This window comes from Lissotriton helveticus, chromosome 7 (genome assembly GCF_964261635.1).
Source record: "Lissotriton helveticus chromosome 7, aLisHel1.1, whole genome shotgun sequence".
Lineage (NCBI taxonomy): Eukaryota > Metazoa > Chordata > Amphibia > Caudata > Salamandridae > Lissotriton > Lissotriton helveticus.
Genome location: NC_136068.1, coordinates 399,600,075 through 399,621,206, shown reverse-complemented (window position 1 = coordinate 399,621,206; position 21,132 = coordinate 399,600,075). Strand labels below are relative to the sequence as shown.

Here is a 21,132-nt window from a genome sequence, read left to right as displayed (position 1 = left end):
GTAAGTCAGTGCCTCTTCCATAGACATAGTAGAGACTTATGTGTAAACCTGCTGAAAGTGCCGTACTATTGTCTGCGGGTCAGTTGTCATAAGATCTCCTTCCGTCCGGAGCAACGGAATCCATTTTCTCCCTTGCTCCTTTCTTATCAAGCCATGCCAAACGTTTTCCGGCCTTGTCCCCAATTTCATATATCTAATGCTGCGTGGCCGTGAGTCGCAACCTAGTCGCCTCTCTAAGATGTTCCCTATACAGTTGTTGCTTAAGACCCAAATATTGGGATGCAGCCGGTGTAGGGTTATTGGTGTGTTGGGCATCAGCGTTATGCAATTCCAACTCTATAGTGTGCAGTTCCTGCTGTTTTTCCCGTTTATGGCCCACAATGGAAGCTATGACCTGTCCCATGAGAACTGTCTTGTAAGCCTTCCACAGGGTAGCCGGGGAACGGATTGACAGGATATTTTTTTGACAGTAGTGTTGTGTCACAGTCGTGAGAGTTTTCCTGATCTTGGGGACCTGCAGGTAACCCGGGTATATGGGATAGACACGCTGCCACGCCCTGAGGTGATATGTATATGTTAGCAGCACTGGAGAGTGATCCGACATACCCCTGGGACTGATCCCTACGCTTTCAACATTTCTCAATTTATCTGCTGATGCAAGAAAGTAGTCTATCCTGGACAGGATATTGTGAACCCCAGAGAGGACAGTGAATTGTTGCGTTGCGGGGTGATGGCACCTCCATATGTCAGTGAGTCCAAGCGATTCTAGAAATCCCTCAAGGCGCAATACGCCCGCCGTATGTAGTCTCGTAGGGTAGCGGTCTAGGGTCCCATCCACAGTAGCATTAAAGTCCCCCCGATCAACAGTTCTCCCTCCGGAAGACCCAGAATAAAGTCACTAAGAGCTGGTAGCGTCACGGCGTGAAGGGCAGGGGGTATGTAGACTGACACTATATTTAGGGATCGCCCCTCCCACTGACCAATGATGGCCGCAAAGTGGCCATTCCCGTCTATCTTCGTGCTGTGTATTATTAATGGTGACTTGTTTCCTGACTAAAATACCCACTCCCCTCGAGCCAGAGGAGAACTCCGAATGCACTGCCATTTTGAAACCCCGCCTGTCTAATGCCTTGCAGGTGGCCCCCATAAGGTGCGTGTCCTGTAGTAGGACTACCGTCGGGGGGCACCGTTTTAATCTTTGTAACACTAAGCCTCTCTTTATTTTTTCCCCAGGCCACATACGTTCCACGTAATCAAGGACCGGGAAGCTACTTTGGCCATGGAAGACATCCCCGGGTCAGGGTCTGACAAGTCCTGAGTTGTCATAGCTGCAACGATGCATAGATCGTGTTACGGCGTTATACTTGCAATGTATGAGTCGGTCATTGTCTAAGAATGCTACACACGAGTGCCTTTCTAAAAACTGTAAAAATAGAAAAACAAAACCACAGTAACAATCCCAGTCTCTCCACCCACCACCCTGCCTCCCTGCTAGACGGAATCAAAACAGCCCGCCACCCCAACTTTGCAGAGCGCATAACACCCAATCCCAAGAACAATACTTGCGTGTAGGGGGTGAGAAGTCCACAGAAGGCGTAGTCCATCCCCACCCCAAGGACAATTTGCCAACCAAGTTCTACTGCATCTGATTTAGAAAGTCAGCTTCTGTGGCCTTTGGTGCAGCTCCCAGCAGGGGAGGCAAAAAACAGGATTGTCCGATCCCACTTAAGAGTGGGTCCCCTCTACCTGGGCACCCACTCCGGGTACCTGGCTCTCGGAGTTCGGCGAGTCTCGATTAGGTAGGATCACCCGTCCTCATTCCTCAGCCTCTGAGCGTTGTGCACTGCCTTCCTCTCGTTCTTTTCTGCGGTCTTCAGAGTTATCTTCTTCCCTCCGTTGCTGTTGGCGTCTCTCCGACCTTCTGGACTTCTCCACTTGCCGCCATCCTTCAAGCCAGTCGTGGGCCTCTTCCGGTGTATCGAAAAACCATGTATTTCCATCCGCCACTACTCGCAGTTTCGCAGGAAACAGCATGGAGTACGGTAGTTCCCTTTGTCAAAGTTCTCTCTTCACCTCCAGGAAGCTCCTGCGACGTTTAGCTGCTGCCGTATAATCCAGGATGAAGGATCTCGTCGAATTTTGTATGCGTAGCAGCGGAGCCACTCTTGCTGTTTGCAATATGGCGTCCCTATCACGGAAGTTAAAGATGCAGGCCAGGACCGGTCTAGGGGGCGCTCCAGGCTTAGGCCTACCTCCAGGGAATCTGTGTGCTCTCTCCACGGAAAAAAAGGTCAATAGTCCTCTGGGTTGTAGTCTGGTCTTTATAAGATCTTCAACATAAAGGTCCATTGCTGGGCTCCCTTCACTTTCAGGAATGCCCATGATTCTTACATTATTGCGGCGGGAGCACCCTTCCTGGTCGTCCAGCTTCTTCGCCATGAGTCTATTTTCGGTTTCCAGTTGACTGACCTTTTTTTGCACTATAGCAGAGTCTTTAGATAGGGATTTCGTCACTTGCTCCACTTCTGTGACCCTGGCGGTCATCTTTTGAAAGTCGGCCCTCAGAAAGGAGACATCCACCGAGATACAACCCAGCGTTGATTGTACACTTGTAAGAGCAGTCATGATGTCTTCCAGTTCGCTTTGCCTGCCCCTTCCCCAGCTGGGTTCTTGGCCGTGTCTTCCTTACAGTCCGACAGTGCAGGAAAGTCTCTTTCGTACGCGAATTTATCCAGCCGTCCCTGTGTGGTCGTGCGTGGACCCCTGCCCCTCCATCTTTGGTCGATTAGCGTAGCGCTGGCCGGTAGTCGCCACCGCCTGTCGTGGGTCCTCACTCCACACGCGGCCTGTAGGTTTTCCCACCACGCTAGAAACACAGGGGCAGTTGGGCACTGATCCAGGTGTGTTCGCAAACCCAAGTTGCACTCAAATTATCAGGGATCTGTACGCAGCGTATGTATGGCCTGCGAGGCCCACGAAGTTTGCAATTAAGTGTTTTTAATTTGAAACAGCCCCAGTCCGGGGGAACATCGCCCAATTATGCAACTCTGCTACAAGCGCCAGGAATAGGGCTAGTAATGAATTAGTTGATTCTCCCCCGGGGAAGAAATTGCGCTTCCTGTCGTCTGGCCGGTATTTGAAAGTCGCTTCCCAGGTTCCTCACAGACAGCGTTGCGCGACCCCTTTCATCACAATGAAGCTGCCACGAGGTGTGGTGAGAAGTTCAGGTGCCTTCTCTTCTTATGCAGGCCGCAGTGCCTGAGGAGGCCTCCTCACCGTGTAGGTGCTCAGATCGCGGTCACCCTCTTGGCCCGAAGATCGGCCGTGTCCGCGTTGCATGGGATGCTGCAGCGCCTCTCGCAGTGTATTAGGCCCGGGAGTCGATCAAGTGTGTCCCAGGCGTGTGCCAGTCACAGCGCGGCTCAGCCTCAGTCTGTTCACCCGGCCACGCTCCCCTTCGGAGCGGCCGCGGCGTCCGCCGGGACCGGATCGCCGCTACTGATGTTGCTCTCAGAGTCAGTACGCTTGGCGCCGGGGAGCCGAGACAGATGTCAGGCGGCGCCCGATGAGCACACGCGGCGCCCGTGTCCAGATGGCTGTTTTTCCCACTTGTGCCCTCCTCACCGCTCAAGCGTTTGCTGGACCTCCTCCATCTCCAGGCCTTTGCCGCAGGCGAGTCCCCAGTCGCGTCCATGCGGGTAAGCCTCTCTGAGCTGCGCTTCCCTCTCGGCTCGTAGACAGTCGTTTTGAGCCTGAGCTTCAGGCAATCGACACCTTGTTGGTTCCGCTACTGGTGAGCATCCTTGGGGTCGGATTAATTATCGGATAATGTGTCGGATTGACTGGGGGGGTCAACTGTTCTGGCGGAGCTCCTCTAAGTTGCAGCCATCTTGATCGGCTGCAAGCCAGCCCCTCCACACATCAAATTTTAAGGTCAATGTGTGACAGGTGCACACACAAAGTGCAACAGATCTTGGAAACCCTCATATAGTCACTGTAATACCTCAAATTACAGATAGCAGTGTATTACACGAGCATGCGCTAAACAATGGTTGGTTGGCAATAGATTTGTTCTTCTGTTAGATGCGCTCCAGGAAATAAATTGGTGGTCAATAGTGATCTGTTCGCATGGAGATCCCCAGCACCAAAAATCATAAGATGGGTTGTATGTATGTGGCCAAGTCTGGAAAGACACCCCCCACCAATTGAGCTTCCGTCCCGAAAAAGGCTAGACTCTCACCAGGATTTATGTAAACATATGACAGAGGTACATAAAGCTCCATTGATGGGGGACATTCTTAGACTGTAATAGCACTCCTCCTCTGGATTGTTTGCTAGTCATTTTAACACTGATTTGATGTCCCATTGTTCGATTTAATCTCAAATGACAAAAGTGAATATTTCAAAGTTCCTCATTTCATGTGATATGCTGTATGTATAAAACTAATAAAAACAATATCAAAATAAAAAAGTAAATAAAACTATGCTTTAACTATTTCCCCCCCCCTTTTTTTTTTACCATACCAGGCATGCAACTGTTCTTTGCGCGTAACTGTAAAGGGTGACCAACCAGGCATTGCACCCAACCAGTCATGGACAGTCAATTCCCACTGCACTCAGCCAAAGGTTGTGCACGACAAGAGGGAAAGTCAAACCCCTACTGCCAACTCCGCAAGTGGACATTGGGTAAACAAAGCTATAATATGGTAAAATCTTTTCCTCCAGTGTTCACAAACCCTGTGTTGGATTTTTATTTCTGAGGTTCTTGGAGGGTGGGCAGGGCTTGTGGAGGGTCCAAGATTAACAAACTAGGACAGGGTTCTCAAATCCCATTAAACATTTTATTTTAAAACACAAACATTTAACTTTTATTTTTATTTTAGGGGAGTTCATTTGTGCTCCCACCGCATGGGCCCTGGGGGTTAGTGTAGGCTCAACAAGCCTCCTTATTACCTTTTTGCCTATATTTTTCCCAATAAGGTGCACATTGTTGGGTAATGGCAGCCAAGACCGAAATTTGTGTGTAATGGACAGCCAATCAGACAGTGGCAGATTTGCGAATCTGCAGCTGGATTCACAAATCGGCACCATACAATGGTTGAAAATGACCCTTTATCCAATGGCATTCTTTTATGGTTTATACATGTATATGCAAATCCAAAAAGATCCACGTATTAACAGTCCAGATAGCTCTATTCTATCTTTTCAAACTACTGAAAGGATTTACACCAGGCAAAGGCACTCAAGTACAGTTCTACTTTCATGTCAACTTTGATGTAATACTGTTCAGCCATTTTTTCGGTATTGGAGAGCAGAAAATCTTAGTTGAAAGAGGAAATGTAACTTCTTTAGCTCCCATTTGATGGTTGTACACAAAACTTGCTATACTAAACTCAAATAGGATGAAATGTGTTTTATTGGAAAGCTCCGAGCAGACTCATCAAATGGTGCCAAAGTTAAGAAAACAAAAATTGCTATCAATTGGAAGTCGACCTAACCTTAACTACACATGCACTACAACTGCCCAAGTTATAAATGTTACTATTCATGAGCACCTCTTTTGTGAAGAAGGACATATCACTCAATAAGATTCCATTATTTCATCCTTCATAAATATTGTAACATCTTTGACTAAAGTGTTGAAGATTTTCAGGGAGTTCACCAAACATGACAAAAAAGTGTGCCAGATTTGATACAGATTAATCAACCGTTCAAAAGCTAAAAAAGTGGTGGGGGGATTGGCCCTGAACTTGAGACTTTTTAATTTTAGAAAAGTTCTCTCACAGCAAACTTTTGTTTTAAAGAACTCTCAAAACTGATGGACAAAACTTCAAACTGTTATGGGACAAAAGCCTTTCCCCTACCGCTGGGTGCCTTTTCTTAGTTTGGTGAATTTTCATCCAACAGTACCAGATATAATATAAAACATGTTTACTTAATATTCATCCCCCCCAAGTGTAATTTCTTTTTTTTTTGCCATCTTCCGATAACAATCAAAGAATCCTTGCAAACAAAACAAACAAGCATTGGCAAAGCCAATTGGTCTCGCCTGCGCAAGAGCTATTGGCAGCGTGTTTTAGCCATTATCAACATCAGTGTGGCTGCTGTTCAGCATGGCTAAAAGTTATTGCGGTGGGCTAGATTGGAGTGGAATGGGGTAGACCGGGGTAGAGTGGAATGGGGTAGACGGGGGTAAAGTAGAGTAGAGTGGAGTGGAGTGGAGCAGATTGGAGCAGTGTAGTCAGGAGTAGGGTACATCTGGGTAGATTGAAGTGGGATATAGTGGGGTAGATTGGAGTGGAGTAGGGTAGCAATTAGTAGGGTAGAATAGAATGGAGTAGATTGCAGTGGGGCAGATTGAAGTGTATTAGATTGGGATAGAGTGGAGTGAGGTATATTGGGGTGGGGTGGAGATGAATTGAGTGCAATGGATTGGGGTAGAGTTAAGGGGGTAGATTTGTATTGGATAGATTAGATGGAATATGGCAGGGTAGACTAGATTGGAGTGGGGTAGATTGTGGGAGACTAGAGTGGAGAGGGGTAAACTGGAGTGGAGTAGAGTAGATTATAGCGGAGTGGGGTAGACTGGGGTGAATTAGGGTAGATTAGGGGGGGAGTAGGGTGGAGTAGGGTAGACTGGAGTAGAGTACATTGGGTAGATTATAGTGGAGTGGTTTAGACTGGGGTTGAGTAGGGTAGATTGGGGTGGAATAGGGTAGACTGGGGTGGGGTAGGGTAGATTAGAGTGGGGTGGAGTGTAGGGGTGCACAGTGGAGTGGCATGTGTCGTGGAGTAAGTTGTGCAGAATGGAGTGGGAGGCCAGACTGGAGTGGCATGGCATAAAGTAAAACAGGCACGGAGTGGAGTGAGTGGCATAGATTGGGGTGGTGTGGAGTCAAGTGGTGTGTCGTAGAGTGGAAAATCATAGGATGGAGTGGAATATCCATGGTGGGGAAGCGCACTGCCATTACAGTTAACACATTTTCAATTGGAATGACTATTACATTTGCACCAAAATAGTTTTACTGCACACAAACGATAGTGTGCAATCACCTAGTGTAGTGATGCGTTTTGATTGAATACAAAAAAATATTTCCACCACGCTTAAGAATTACAAACAAAATGTGCTTAATTTGTACCAATTCTGAAACATCAGCACAGTAAAATAAAATTGTGTGCTAGAAAAAAGAAAAACATCCTACACCCTCTCCTCTAACATGGATACTCAGCAGGATTGTTGTATATAAATTTGCTCCCTTTGAAGTCAAAGAAAAAACACCAACCTCCCAAGGAAGACAGCTTGATATCTGACCTCGGTCTTTGAATGCACAGCAAATGGGACAAAATGAGATCAAGATTTCATGGGCTGTTGCCAGAAAACATGTCCATGGAAGAATCTAGTAAACAAGATTGAGCAATGGGAGAGATAAACTCAAGCTGGACAGCCTAAAATCAACAAATAGAAAGCCAGAAAATGGGAGTTAGAAACCACAAAGCCAATGGTCAGGAATGGATGGAATGAATTCCCAGGTCTGCTTTCGGAATGTCTCAAAGATTTCTTTAACAAACCAGACAACTGTGTTGACTGGTAGGCTCCAAACTAATCAAAGAATCTGTTCAAACAAAACAGAACAAATTGTGCGTGCACGCATAGTACGTATTCACTCCATTTCCCTTCCTAGGTCTGGCACTGCAATTTAAATATAGAAGTCAGACACAAAGTGCTAAGCAAACATCGGGCATCAGAAAGCAGGGTAGGGGTACAGAGAGAAAAAAAAAGAAAGATCAGATTAGCAGACAATGTCAAGGGGCGAGGAGACAGGGGTCAGGAACAACAGGGGGCGGGGAGAAAGAGAAAAAGACACTCGCCTATCTACAATTACGCCATGCTCTTACCCCCTGTCTACATGACCTTCGCGACCTACCAGAATTCAACCAATTGGAGGGCAAATTACTGACTGGGGTTTTGGGTATTCTAAACATCAAAATGGGGAGAAAGAAGCAGGGATTCATTCAGCTTCCAAACTTAATAGTTAGTAGTCAAAGAGGAATGACTCACCTGTCTTGTAAATGCCAGGGTCTATAAGTGTTGTACAAAGGCCCTCAAACACTCTAACATGTGGATAGCTATATATCTTGGTTCACCGCTCGGAAGTAGTTAATTGATCAGTTTTATCATTGGGTCCGATTCCGCCCGAGTTTCCCATTCTCTAGGCAGTCAACCTTCCTCCACCTGGAGGGAGGCCATCTGGTTCTATGACGGTGTGATTTCATGTGCATTAGCGGAAAAAAGTGGAGTTCAAAATACCTCCTTTCCTGTAAAGGAGTATTTTATTAGTCAGGAAGGGGTAAGATTAAAAACAGCGTGAGGTGCTCTGGTAGATGTGTAAGTGGTCCACTGCACCTAAATAATCATAGTATCGGTGGTCGAGGTGTTTCAGTCCAAAAGTGTCTCTAATGATAGGCAAACTTTCATCAGGACCGTGATAGGAGAGATAATAAACTTAGACCGCTCTACATTAGGTAAGTTATAGTCACTTAACTATCTTCGTTATTGGGTCATTTTGTGATGTGATTATAAGTTATGTTTCTACCTATAACTTAAACTAAAGAAAAAAGGGGGGAGGAATAGGCAAAATGTTGCTAAACATAGATTACACATAGGATTACCCTATTACGTTCTATGGTCATTGAGAAAATCATGATCTGTTTGGCATTCATAACGCAGTATACATACAGTACTTGTACGTTACCGTGAGGGTTGCATCTATAATTTGTCAATTGTCAATCATCATCCGATTTCGAGACGGCGTCTAAATTATTTTAAAAGATTGGGCGTTGGGGTTTCTAGTCTAGATGGTATTATGACATGGTGTGGCAGGACTGTTTAGCCAAAGAGCCAGGTCTTGAGGGTCTTCCTGAAGGTATTCAGGGAGAGAGCGTGTCTGATGTCTGCCAGGAGCTCGTTCCAAGTCTTGGCCACAATGTGGAAGAAGGATCTCCCGCCTGCTCTAGCTCTGTGGAAGCGCAGGGTTTAGGCTAGTATGAGGTCGGAAGATGGGAGGGTTCTTTTGGGTACGTGGAAGTTGATTCGGTCGTTGAGGTATTTAGGTCCGGTGTTGTGTAGGCATTTGTAGGCGTGGATGAGGATTTTGAAGGTGACTTTTCTCCACGGGGAGCCAGTGGAGCCTTCGTAGGTGTTGGCTGATGTGCTCGTGCTGGAGGATGCCAAGGACGAGTCTGGCGGCGGTGTTCTGTATCGTCTGGAGTTTGCGGAGTAGCGACTTGTTCGTGCAGGCGTAGAGAGCCTTTTCCATAGTCCAGTCTGCTGTTGATGAGTGCGTGGGTGACAGTCTCCCTAGACTCTGGGGGGGATCCATTTGAAAGTCTTGCGGAGGGTGTTGAAGTAGCTGGAGGTGAAGTCGTTCACCTGTTGGATCATGGGGAGGGATGAGTAGAGTGTGATGCCGAGGTTTCTGGCGTGATCCAAGGGGGGGGGGGGGGGGGGGGGGAACGGCCACCAAGTGTTATCTCATTCTGAAGTGGTGGTTCAGAGGACGAGGACTTCTATCTTCTCAGCGTGGAGCTTTAGGCAACTGTTGATCATCCAAGATGCAACATCCTGCATTCCTTTCTGGAAGTGGAGTCTGGCGGTGTTGGGGGTCTTTGGTGAGGGAGAGGATGTGCTGGGTGTAGTCAGAGTAGGATACGATGTTGAGGCCCTGTTGTTGGACAATGGCGGCGAGGGGGGCCATGTAGATGTTGAAGAGGGTAGGGCTTAGTGATGACCCCTGTCGGACTCCACAGGTGATTTCTGTGGGATCGGAGAAGAAGGGTGTTAGTCTGATCCTTTGGCTTCTTCCGGTGAGGAATGATTGGACCCAGTGCAGGGCAGTTCCTTGTATGCCGGCGTCGTGTAATCTGGTGACGAGTGTGCGGTGGGAGACAGTGTCAAAGCCTGCTGATAGGTCGAGCAGGATAAGGGCTGCGGAGTGTCCTTGGTCCAGGAGGCAGCGGATGTCATCTGTGGCGGCGAGTAGGGTTGTCTCAGTACTGTAATTGCTTCGGAATCCGGATTGGGACGGCTCGAGGACGGCGTGGTCTTCGATGAATCGTGTCAGTTCTCTGTTGACTGTTTTCTCTGCAACTTTGGCTGTGAAGGGGATGAGCGAGATGGGCGGGTAGTTCTTGAGGTCGGTGGGGTCAGCTGTGGGCTTTTTGAGCAGGGGCCTGACTTCTGCGTGGTTCCAGTCGTCTGGGAAGGTGCCAATGGCGGTGGCGGCTCTGTGGTAGATGTGTGAAGGGTAGGGGTCGGTGGGGGCCCCCGAGTGGATGCCTTTCATGATCGAGGCAGTGTCCTGGCCGTGATCGGTGTCCAGGTGGATATGGTTGGCTGACTGATGTTTTTGGGGGGCGCGCCGGCTGCGGCTTCTGGTGGCTGGTCGACGAAGTTGTCGTAGAGGTTTTTGATCTTGGAGGTGGAAGTAGGTTCGGAGCTTCTCGCAGATGTCTTGGGACGGGGTGATGTCTGTTGCTACGCTTCAGGGGCTGGTGAATTCCTGACTGACACTGAAGAGTTCCTTGGAGTTGGTGGTGTTGGCGAGGATCTTGTTGTGAATGAAAGTCCTCTTGGTGGTTCTGATTTGGTTGTGGTAGCCCGTCATAGGCATCATGTCCTGGGAGATCCCATTCCACCCAAAGCAGATATAACTCCATAGAACTGAAGAAATTGGTGGCAATAGGTATAAAAGACATTTACTTTTCCTGGGATAAACGCAAGCTAAACAGGACATTGCAAAGATATAGAAGGATGTGTTACCGACCACACTGGGCACATGGATGCAAAGAATGGATCATTGTATGGGCATAGAAATAGTGGTGTACCGTGCTAGGGGGTGCCTACAGAAACATGCAAAGATATGGCAGTGATGTGTGCCCCACAGAGGCATACTTTTGGCACCAGTTTCCTACAGTGGACTCTCTTCTTGAGAAAGAGAAACGGCAATATGATGGTGGTCCATGAATCTCCTGGTACCCAACTACATTCTCGTAATCCCCATTCACGGACCTTTAAAATGTTGTTAATGAGAAGGATGGTGGATTCAATCTTTGTAATTCATGAGTGTGCCATTGAGCCATTAGGGGTGGGCGACAGTTTGTTATTGCACTGCAAGTTTGGATAGGCCATGATGTAACGTCAAACTGAAAATAAAAAGGGGTTATGAAAAAAAAAACGGAGTGCAAGTGTGTAGGTATGCGGGGGCAGGCGTGGCTAGCGGTCAAACAAGGCAGATGTGAGCTAAAGGAGCTCCGAAGACTGAGCAGCTCTGCCAATTAATCTGACCATCATCAGCACAAGTTAGGGGAGAGATGACACCCCCTGCTTCCCCTACCTGTTCGGCTCCCGTGGTCCAAGTTTGGAGAAGATTGGGCTGGGAATTGTGCAAAGAGACGAAGTGGCTGTGTGGGAGGAGGTTACGAGGCCTAGAAAACACACGACTGGGCGACCGAATCATGGAGGCGCCCGCGCGGTGACAAAGTGTAAGTGGAGGTGAGGCTTGGCACTCCACCCAGAGGCTCAGAATGGGCCCTACAACATCACGGCACCCGGCGGCCCGGCTGGGATGCCCTGATCTGAGGTTCTGTGACGGACGTGGCCTAGGAATGCACATCTGCGTGGTGGCAGGACTAGGGGCCAGGACCCAACCGGGAGATATAACCAGCATACTGGGATACATCTGGTGCACCAACAGGCTGGTTGAAGACACCAGTGCTCTACCGCAGGGCCCGAAGGAAGATTTGGCAGAGTGGGGACGCCCAGACTGAAGGCATTTCAAAGGGAGGTGAGGAGGCCACGGGGGTGAGGAAGCGAGTAGGCCCTGAATCCAAGTCCTGGCGCCTTGATGTGACCGTGGCTTCAGGGGCAGAGACAAGGGGGGCCTCCCCCCGTACCACTTAAAAATTAGACTTCTCGAGTGGGCCAGACAAAGGAGAGGCACAGCGAAGAAGGCCTGTGAACGTGAAGAGCCAAAAGACTTGGGGACGCGGGGCTGAATCGGTGACACCCCCCTCCGGCTAAAAGTTGAGCATCTGGGCACGGAGTATGGGGCCTACGAGTGAAGTCTCTGCACTGACAGTCCATGCGAGGGGGACACATAGGTGTGGACTTAGCTCCCTGCATCCACACATCTCTTACATCGTGGCAGGCGGCGGTGCATGAGGTAGCGGAGTGGTTCAGGAAGCAACGAGCAGCCAAAGCGGCCCCAGACTCCAGCTCCTTCACTATGGCGGGCGGTAAGGAAGTGGGAAAGAAGTCCCAGAAGAGCAAGATGGAGCGTTATGTCCTCCCTTCACATACGCAGACTGAGAGTGGGACCAAGGCAAATATACGCCAATCGGATGAAGAGGCCCGAGAACCATCGTTGAGAGACATCATGGCGGCCATTCAGAGTGTAAAAGGAACTCTGGAGCCCAAACTTAATTCTGTATTGGCGGGAATGTCTGATGAGAGAAGAGCTAAATAAGGAGAAAGAGAGGCTCCATAAGACACAACGGCAGGTCTCCGGCATTAATGAGACAACCATGCAACTGAAGTAACAGGTAGCTTCTTTACTCCAGGATAATGTCACTATGCAGGCTCGATTGGAAGACATGGAAGGGAGATCGAGACAAAACAATATGCGCCTGGTGGGTGTACCCGAAAAAGCAGATGGGCCCTGTACTGATCTCCTTTTAGAACATTTTATTACCACTATGCTCCAGCCCAAAGGGCTCTCGACGTTTTCTCGGGTTGAGAGAGCACATAGGGTGCCTGCCACCCCTTCTAGGCCAGTTATGCCCCCTCGCAACATTGTGGCTCGTATTTTCTACTACAGGGACTGGGATGTGACCCTGCAAGCAGCACAACACACCTCGGATCTGAAATTAGAAGAAACCCCAGTCACCTTTTATCCAGACTATACCTTCAAGGTCCAACAACAAAGGAGAAGTTTCACAGAAGTAAAGCGGGAACTAAGGAGGCAAGAAATCAAATACATGATGTCCTGCCAGGCTCCGTGTAATAGCGGAGGGAAAGACCTGTGTTTTTGACTCTCCTAATCTGGCAATTGACTGGATGTAAGGTTGGCAGGTGGCAGGTGAAGGAAGAAGACACCAGATACCACGCCAGAAGGGGGCGGAGCGTGCATAAGGACAGGTAGGGCCAGCCGGCTGAGAGAGTACACAGATAGGGCTGATAACGGGGAGGGGGACTGTTGGTTCCCTGAATGGGTATGCAGTATCAGGACCAATCGCCCACGCTGCTGGAGCCATAAAGAACAGAAAAAGACAGCGTGATAACAAAAATCACTGCATATCAACTTGATCATTGAAGATACTCCATCTCCTCTTGAAATATAGTCCTATGCTAAGGCAGAGCGGGGAGGAACAATCTGGCCACAGCCTTCTCGTTACCCCTCAGTTGTTAATTAAACTAACATGTTTTTACTTTCTAGGGGCAACAGGCACCTTGCCGGTTGGGAAAGGGTGGGCAGTTCAGTTACCACCTGGCAGGGTAGCAGGGTGGGGAGAGTTTTTGTAATTAGGGGATTAGTTGTTAGGGCAGATATAGATACTTGGAGACCGAAGTTAGTAACACTACATGGGGATATAATTCAGATTCGGACAATCTTCGCCTTTCAGCTTACTAAGAAAAATGGCACTTCCCCTTAAAACCAGGTCTCGCCTGTCGGTTCTTTTATGGAACGTAAACAGACTTGGCAACAAGATAAACAGAAGTATGGTCCACCAGGCTATCCGTAAACACTACCCTGATATTGTCCTAATGCAGGAACCCCACCTGCTAGGAAATTCTTGTAACGCAAAGAAAAGGGGAGGCTATACAATGGTGACACTCCGGGTACACTACCGACTCCAGAGGAGTGGGCATGCTCATCAGAAATTTCACACCCTTCACCCACCAAAAGACTTTAGTGGACCCACAAAGCATCTATGTGGTACAAACCGGCACATGGGAGAGAATCTTAATTAAATTTTGTTCGGTATATATTCTTTAGTGACTACACCGTACCATACTACAGAGTCTGAGCGAGTTATTGCTTCAACTACCTGAGGGGGTTCTACTTCAAGGGTGAGATTTTAATGCATTACTCTCGCCAGACTTAGACAGGCGGTAAAGGTCCTTGTCAAGTTCCTGGCTATTAGGTTACGCAGTCTTAACTACTCTAGAGCATACAGACCAGCCAGTATTTCTGCCCAATAGAGGAACACGCCTCAAGCTGCGCAGACTGTATGGAGTAATGGCCGGTTCTGGAAAAGACAAAATAGCTACTATGGTCCTGCCCATGGATGCCTCTATGGCATTTGACACCCTTGAATGGACATATATGTTTAGGACACTCAAATGATTGGGTTTTGGACCTAATTTTTGGGGATGGATGCGACTGTTACATACGGCCCCAACAGCCCAGGTTAAGGTAAATGGTATAACTTCACGTAGTTTCCCTCTAAGGAGAGGACCAGGCAGGAATGCCCTCTTTCCCCCTTAATAGTCACGCTAGCCCTGGAGCCCTTGGCAGCATGGGTAAGACAAGACCAGATTGTAATGGGAATCACATGGGAGAATCAAGGGAAGAACGCATCTCTTTGTATGTGGATGATATCCTTTTCTATGTGTCCAACCCCCCTGCCACAATCAACCGCCTCACACATCCTAGACACTTTTGGTCAATACTACAGCTATATGATAAACTGGGGAAAATCCCTCATGCACTCAATAACGGGTCCCATGCCCACACTTCCCAGAAGTGTGGAGTTGCCATGGTCAGCGGGCCACTATTCACATCACTATGGACCCAGCCCTGTTTTATCAATTGAACTTGGCCGCTCCTCCTGGAATGGTTTAAGGCATATGTGGAACATTGAAAAATTTTACCGCTCTCACTATTGGGGCAAGCGGCGATGTTGAAAAAGAGCATGTTACCCCAAATGCTTTACATTTTGCAGAATACTCTGCATCGGGTGCCAGATAATTTTTTTCAATCCATTGACTCCCTTCGCCATTCGCTGTTATGAAACGTGGCTCCACCCCTTATTGCACTAGCCAAATTAGTACGTGGAGTATATGACAGAGGCATAGGCCTTCCAGATATTAAAAAGTATTGCTGGGCGGCACAGTTAGCGGGTGTTTGCCGCCTGGGCCAACCCGGAATTATAGATCAGAGACTCTCCATGGGATCCAGAGTTTTACAGACCATTCTATACAGTTATGTTATGTATGTATTTTTGTAAAGCGCGCGAATCACGGGGGGGGCATCTCGGCGCTGTATACCGCTGGGGAACCCGTCCTGGATTTCCCTGTATGCTGGTCCCCGCCGGGAATCCCCAAGGTGGAGCCAAGCATCCCCAGCGTTGGGGGGGCCGTTGTGTAGATTAGGCAAGCTAATGCCCAGAGTTGCCGAGTGGGACCCTTGGTTAGAGTGGGCACCGAGGCGAGAATTATCGAGTCCGCTGACCCTGGTCCACGACCCTGCCGCGTCGGGAATCGAACCCTGGTCCCGGGCCGACTCCTGCTTCCGGGTCTGCCGCCTCTAACCAGTGAGCCACACCACTCCACTCTAACCAGTTAGCCACACCACTCCATTACAGTTCACCCAAGGGTAAAAACGTATTACCCCAAACACACACACACACAATTGCTCAGATATGGCACACCGTCACTTCCTTCTTGGGATGGAAGGAAGGTTACTAACATGGCTACACTATGGCACAACGAGGCACTTTCACATGTACGTGACTTACCGGATTTTAAACCAAGGGACTGAATAGGCATTTCCTCAATGGGGGATGTCTGGAGGGATTACAATTCTTACTTGGGAAGGGTTACGTACCCAATATGAACTAGCTGACACTGAGGCTTTTAGATACCTTCAGCTTCGACATGCCCTCAGAACACATATCCCTGGGGAAACCCCCCCTGCCAGTGTACTCCTCCTGGTAGACAGTGTCCTAACAGAAGCAGTACCCAAGAAAACAGTCTCTCATATATAAGAAATTACTAAACAATTCTCCCGACCTTCTCATAGGGCGGAGATCAAAGTGGGAGGCTGATATCAGAGATTGCGATGACGGGGAATGGGAGGAGGCACAGGGGACCTTCCAAGAGGTCGCTATACAAACAGGGTTGAGGCTGATGCATATTCCATCGATCATATTATGCACGCACAACTCTTAGACGCATGGGGCGAGCCGCCTCGGACCTATATCTGAGAGTCTGCGGAATGGAGGGAACATTCTTCCCCATGTTTTGGTCATGTCCAAAGATTCAAACCTTTTGGATTGGCCTACAGAAAATAATAGGGGTAGTGACGGGGGAATTCCCTCCCGGCAACAGCTAAGAAATGCATCCTGCATATTTGGGGAGAAGAACCGCCACCAAAATATGCTAAGATCTGGCTCCCACTAGGCCTCATAGTGGCTAAGCAAAACATAGCAAGATTGCGGGGAAAGGGGTCGAGGTTCTGTGGGTGGACGATTGGGAGCGTGATTTGGACTGGTGCATGACTAACGAGAAGCCAATAGATCAGGAACGGGGCTGCCCCAAGAAATGGGAGATGATATGGGCAGGTTGGCGATCCTATAGAGGCCTGGACTTTAGACCCGACTCCGGAAGAGAAGAGGATGTACATGACATTTAATGTGCCTAGATACGAGGGGAGAAAGAATGTATTGATTGCCTTTATTTACTTTTCCTGTCTTCCCTATGCGATTCCTTAAGGTCTCCAACAAGAATATGCCAGACCAAAATAGGTTTTATATCCAGTTCTGCATGCTGCTCTTTGATTGATATATCTTTGCTTACTACACAAAAATGTATACAAAAATATATATATATATTTTTTTTTAAGTGTGTGTGCCAAGCCTTATTATGGTTTCTGCAGGAACAAACCCTAGAGAGAATCGAACTTTTTGATTTAAATGAGATGCTCCCATGTTTTTTCTAGGTAAACTAAATCTAACTTTAACCTTTGCTCTCAAATAACAATTCATTAATTCAAACGAAGGTTAATGTTTAAATTACTTACTCAGTTCAATTTGTCTTGTTAAGTCTTTGCAGCATAAGTGGAACCTGTTGCATGCACGTTTTTCATTCTATATTTCAAACTGAGATACAAAAAAATGCCCGGAGTTACTTAAATCACACAGGCAATGAATGGTATTTATTTTGTAATTGCCATAAACGAGGATTGCCAATGTTCAGCTCCATACAGGTGTAAAGGCCAAGCTGTCAGCATCTCATGAAATCTGCTGCTCATATGCCCTGAACTAAACCTAGTCGTAACTGTCCGTTGGAATTCAAAGCTGCAGAGGTTGTTAGAAATTAATTTAATCAAACACGACTTGCATACACGTATTAGATTTTCGCTTTAGAATGCATTTAAAACTCTAAGGAACTGCATAAATAAATTACACTGGAAAAATGTGCTTGCTTATGAGGTATAAGAATTAATGCGAAGTGAAAAAGGCAGTAGGCTAAAATTTTCAATGTGCCCAAACCATATTTTCTTTCGACTCCTGCTCACACCGAAGACGTTGCTTTAGAATATTTTGCCTAGTACCAGCATCCTACTGAAGCATGTGCCGATTTTGAGATATTATTTTGCTTCATCACAACACATTAACTGACCTTACTTTGACAATAAATCTGCAGTTGCTTATAATGAACAGACTGTTAGACTGAAAGAGTAAATTATATATCTAATGTGTATGCTTAACCAGGATACTGAAGTTATAATTGTTGCCTTACATTTGACTAGCCCTTGGTCTTCACAATGGGATATGGGTAGCAGCTAACAGCTTAGGTATAAATGTTCTCATGAGAACTTTCTCCAGTGTATCTAAAACTGCAATACAAGTTTAACCGCTTGGGTACCAAGGACAGAACGGTTCAGTCATCGGCTGTGGCGCTCATGTGCCAAAGACTAAATCGCTCCGTCCTCGGCACATGAGCACGAAATCCCTCTGCTGTTTACAAAAGAGGGATTTTCTTTTGGTAAAAACAGCCTCTGGAGCTTGGAAAGAGCTTTCCCAGCTCCCGAGGTGGTTTTTAGTTTTCATTGAAATGACAATCAGCGCGCACTTGTGCCCTGACTTTATTTAACTGAAAACAAAAGTAAAATCAGCAGATCCGCTCATTTCACTTTCACTGCCTATGAGATTGTGGGGCTCTCTTAGCTCCAGAGCACCTAGGTAGACAGGAGAGTTATCACTGGAAAGGGAACAATCTCCCTCTTAAAGTGGTACCCCTCCCTAGTGCATCACTGCTTGGGGAATCGCTGCAGATTGGCTACCCACAAGCAGGGATCCACTCCACTAGGCACCAGGAAGGGGGGGGGGGCAGCCCCTTGCTTTTGCTCCCCCATTTGTTTTGCCCGAATAGTCTTTCTGCCCCCCCCCCCCCGCCCAGGAGCAGATAGGGGCAATACAACCCGGGGGGGAGGGGGGAGAATGCCCACTAGGCACAATGGAATTTTTTCATATATTAGGGGACTATTTCATAGTGTACAGGTGGGGGTTACCCAGAACGGCATGCCAATGCCACCAGTCCCCCAAAAACTAATAAATGCAGTCTTTCTGCCTCCCCCTCAAAGGGGCAGAAAGCCCCCTGGGCACCAGGGATATGTTTATGGGCATGTCAGGGAGTGGCCCCTTAGGGAAGGGTCACTCTTTTTTGTTTTAGGCACACAGTGTGGCAGTTTCATAATTTTAGGCTTATCTCCCCACAAGTGGGGCAGAAAACCACTAGACACCAGGGAAAGTTTGTGTGTGTGTGGGTAAACTAGAGTTCAGCTGACTGTCTGTGTGTACTAGCGTTTGGTTTTAAATATGGGGACTGACGCATGGCTGACTGTGCACTAACTGGTGCGTGGCTGGCGGTGTGCATGGATGGCGCATGGCTGGCGTTGTGCTAGTAGAGTGCATGGATGACACCTGGCTGGCGGTTTGCATGAATGGTGTTTGGGTGGCAGCGTGCGTGCATGACGCTTGGCTGGAGGTGTGCGCGACTGGCTCTTGGCTGGCGGTGTGCGTGAATGGCGCTTGGCTGGTGGAGTGCGTGAATGGCACTTGGCTGGCGGAGTGTGTGGGTTCACGCAGGCCACAACTTCCTGGACTCCAGCCAAACACACTGCCAGCCAATCGCCATAGATTACAGAACTTTCCATCACAAAAATGTAAGGAAAAGGTATTTTGAGGTTTCAAGGGATTCTGGGCTACAGAACCCGGTGAGAGCCACACAAGTCACCCCATCCTGGAATTCCCCTGGGTGTCTAGTTTTAAAAAATGTACAAGTTTTCCTAGATGCTGGCAGAGTTGAGGCCCAAAGCAGTCCTTTTGAAAAATTCCCTCTAACTGACATGCTAGTATGGGTACCCACAAATTCAGAGATGTGCAAATAAGCACTGCTTCTAAACTCCACATCTTGTTTCCATTTCCGAAATACATAGGTTTCTTTGATACAGATTTTTCACTCTTTATATTTTACCAAGTTAATTACTCTGTACCCGGGACACAATGAAAAGAAGTTGCAAGGTGCAGCTCAGTTTTTGGCTCTGGTTACCTAGATTTCTTGGTGAACCTACAAACCCCATATATGCGCACAGCCAGAAGGGTCCAGCGGACTTAACAGTATATTGCTTTCGACACCATTGGATGAGTGGTTTCCATTGGCTGAAGAGGATCTAAACTTTGATAAATAATTTGTGTTTTTCATATTAATCGAGTGTTCCTACCTAAAGGGGGGGTCATCATTATTTTCTCTATTCTCATTCAGAGCTCTGCCCATAATACTCAATGTTACTGCTGACAGTGATTTTACCCTCCTTGACTTTGTGCAGGGAGATTTTCATCTTGCATTTGATCAATGTTACTGCTGCATTTAAAAAAAAAAAAATGTAATCACTGACCTGATCTTAACAGTTGCTCCTGCAACTGTAGGGAACTAAGCTGAGTTTTCCAGAACGGCCCTTTATGGGAAGTTCAAGACTATAACTATGCTCCGAGAATATTGTTCTTTTCCAGAAGAGACTATGGAATTTCATAGGGTAGGTTAGACCCTTTATATAGCCTGGAACATATTCCTTTATGGAACACTGTCAATTTATGCTGTCACTAATCAAACCTTTTCTCAATTTCTGTAATTGGGCTAACCAGAATAAAAACAAAAAAACCAATTCTAATTACTTAACAATAAATCAAGGTTTTAGAAACTTCTTCAACCTCTCGTTAATGATTGATAATTAAGAACTTGACAGTTGATGATGAATGACTTGTTCTTTATTTAAGCTATAATTCCAAAACGGTGGCAAAGGTCTGTTGACACAATTTTGACCAATCCTTGGGTGCTAACAGTGTCTAGTAGCAGAGGATTTGATTTACACCCCAAATGGCACTATAAAATAATACCCAAGTTATGTTAAAATAATCCCCGACTCCAGTTTCCAGATGTTGACGATATGGGAGAGCGGAATTCGAAGGCGTTGCTGTTTGAATATTATTAGGGTGAAATGTCATGGTTGTGAGTGTATTCCTTTCGAGTTGTGTGAGTGAGTGAGAGGAATCTGGACGACGTTTAAGAGAAGAAGTTTGAGTTTCATGCTCGCTGAAGTTGAAAGATCTCTGGATAATATAAAATAATTTAAACTTGTTTGTAGAGATATTAGGTGTGAAGTGTGAGGTACCATCACTTGCATTGGTAACATAGGGACAAGCTGTGGTGATTGATTAATGTTCGTTAATGTTAGTGGAAATTTATTGCGCAAACGGGGGAAACTACATTGATTTGTGCGATTTCCCACTGGTCGAGAATTCACTTGCGATTGTAGAAAACACTTGAGTGGTTGTACTACTTCATTTCTTTTAGTAGAGAAAACAAGTTGATGAATAACTTTTTTTGAAGTAGTTGTGTGAATGAGAGAAGAAATTGTGACGGAGGGTGACTGCAACAAGGAGTGAGATTTCACATCATATCGGTTCGCGCTGGGATTGAACGGTTGGTGTGCTTTTGCACTGTCATTGGCAAGTGGAGTTGCAGTGCCGCACTGATTGGATCTCCAAATTTTGAGAATGGTCTTTGAA

At 47.2% G+C, this 21,132-nt stretch overlaps 1 protein-coding gene across 4 annotated transcripts in view; it reads right to left on the bottom strand.

Moving 5' to 3' along the window:
* The window catches only part of SH2B1 (SH2B adaptor protein 1), a 333,368-nt gene that overhangs the window by 300,342 nt on the left and 11,894 nt on the right, over positions 1-21,132 (bottom strand). The window contains exon 1 of one of the 4 annotated variants that reach the window (XM_078652263.1): positions 17,082-17,162. The exons of the other annotated variants lie outside the window; for them this stretch is intronic. The gene's annotated coding sequence lies outside the window, so the exon portion shown is untranslated. Of the gene's footprint in view, positions 1-17,081; positions 17,163-21,132 lie in introns of those variants that run through there. 4 annotated transcript variants of the gene reach the window in all.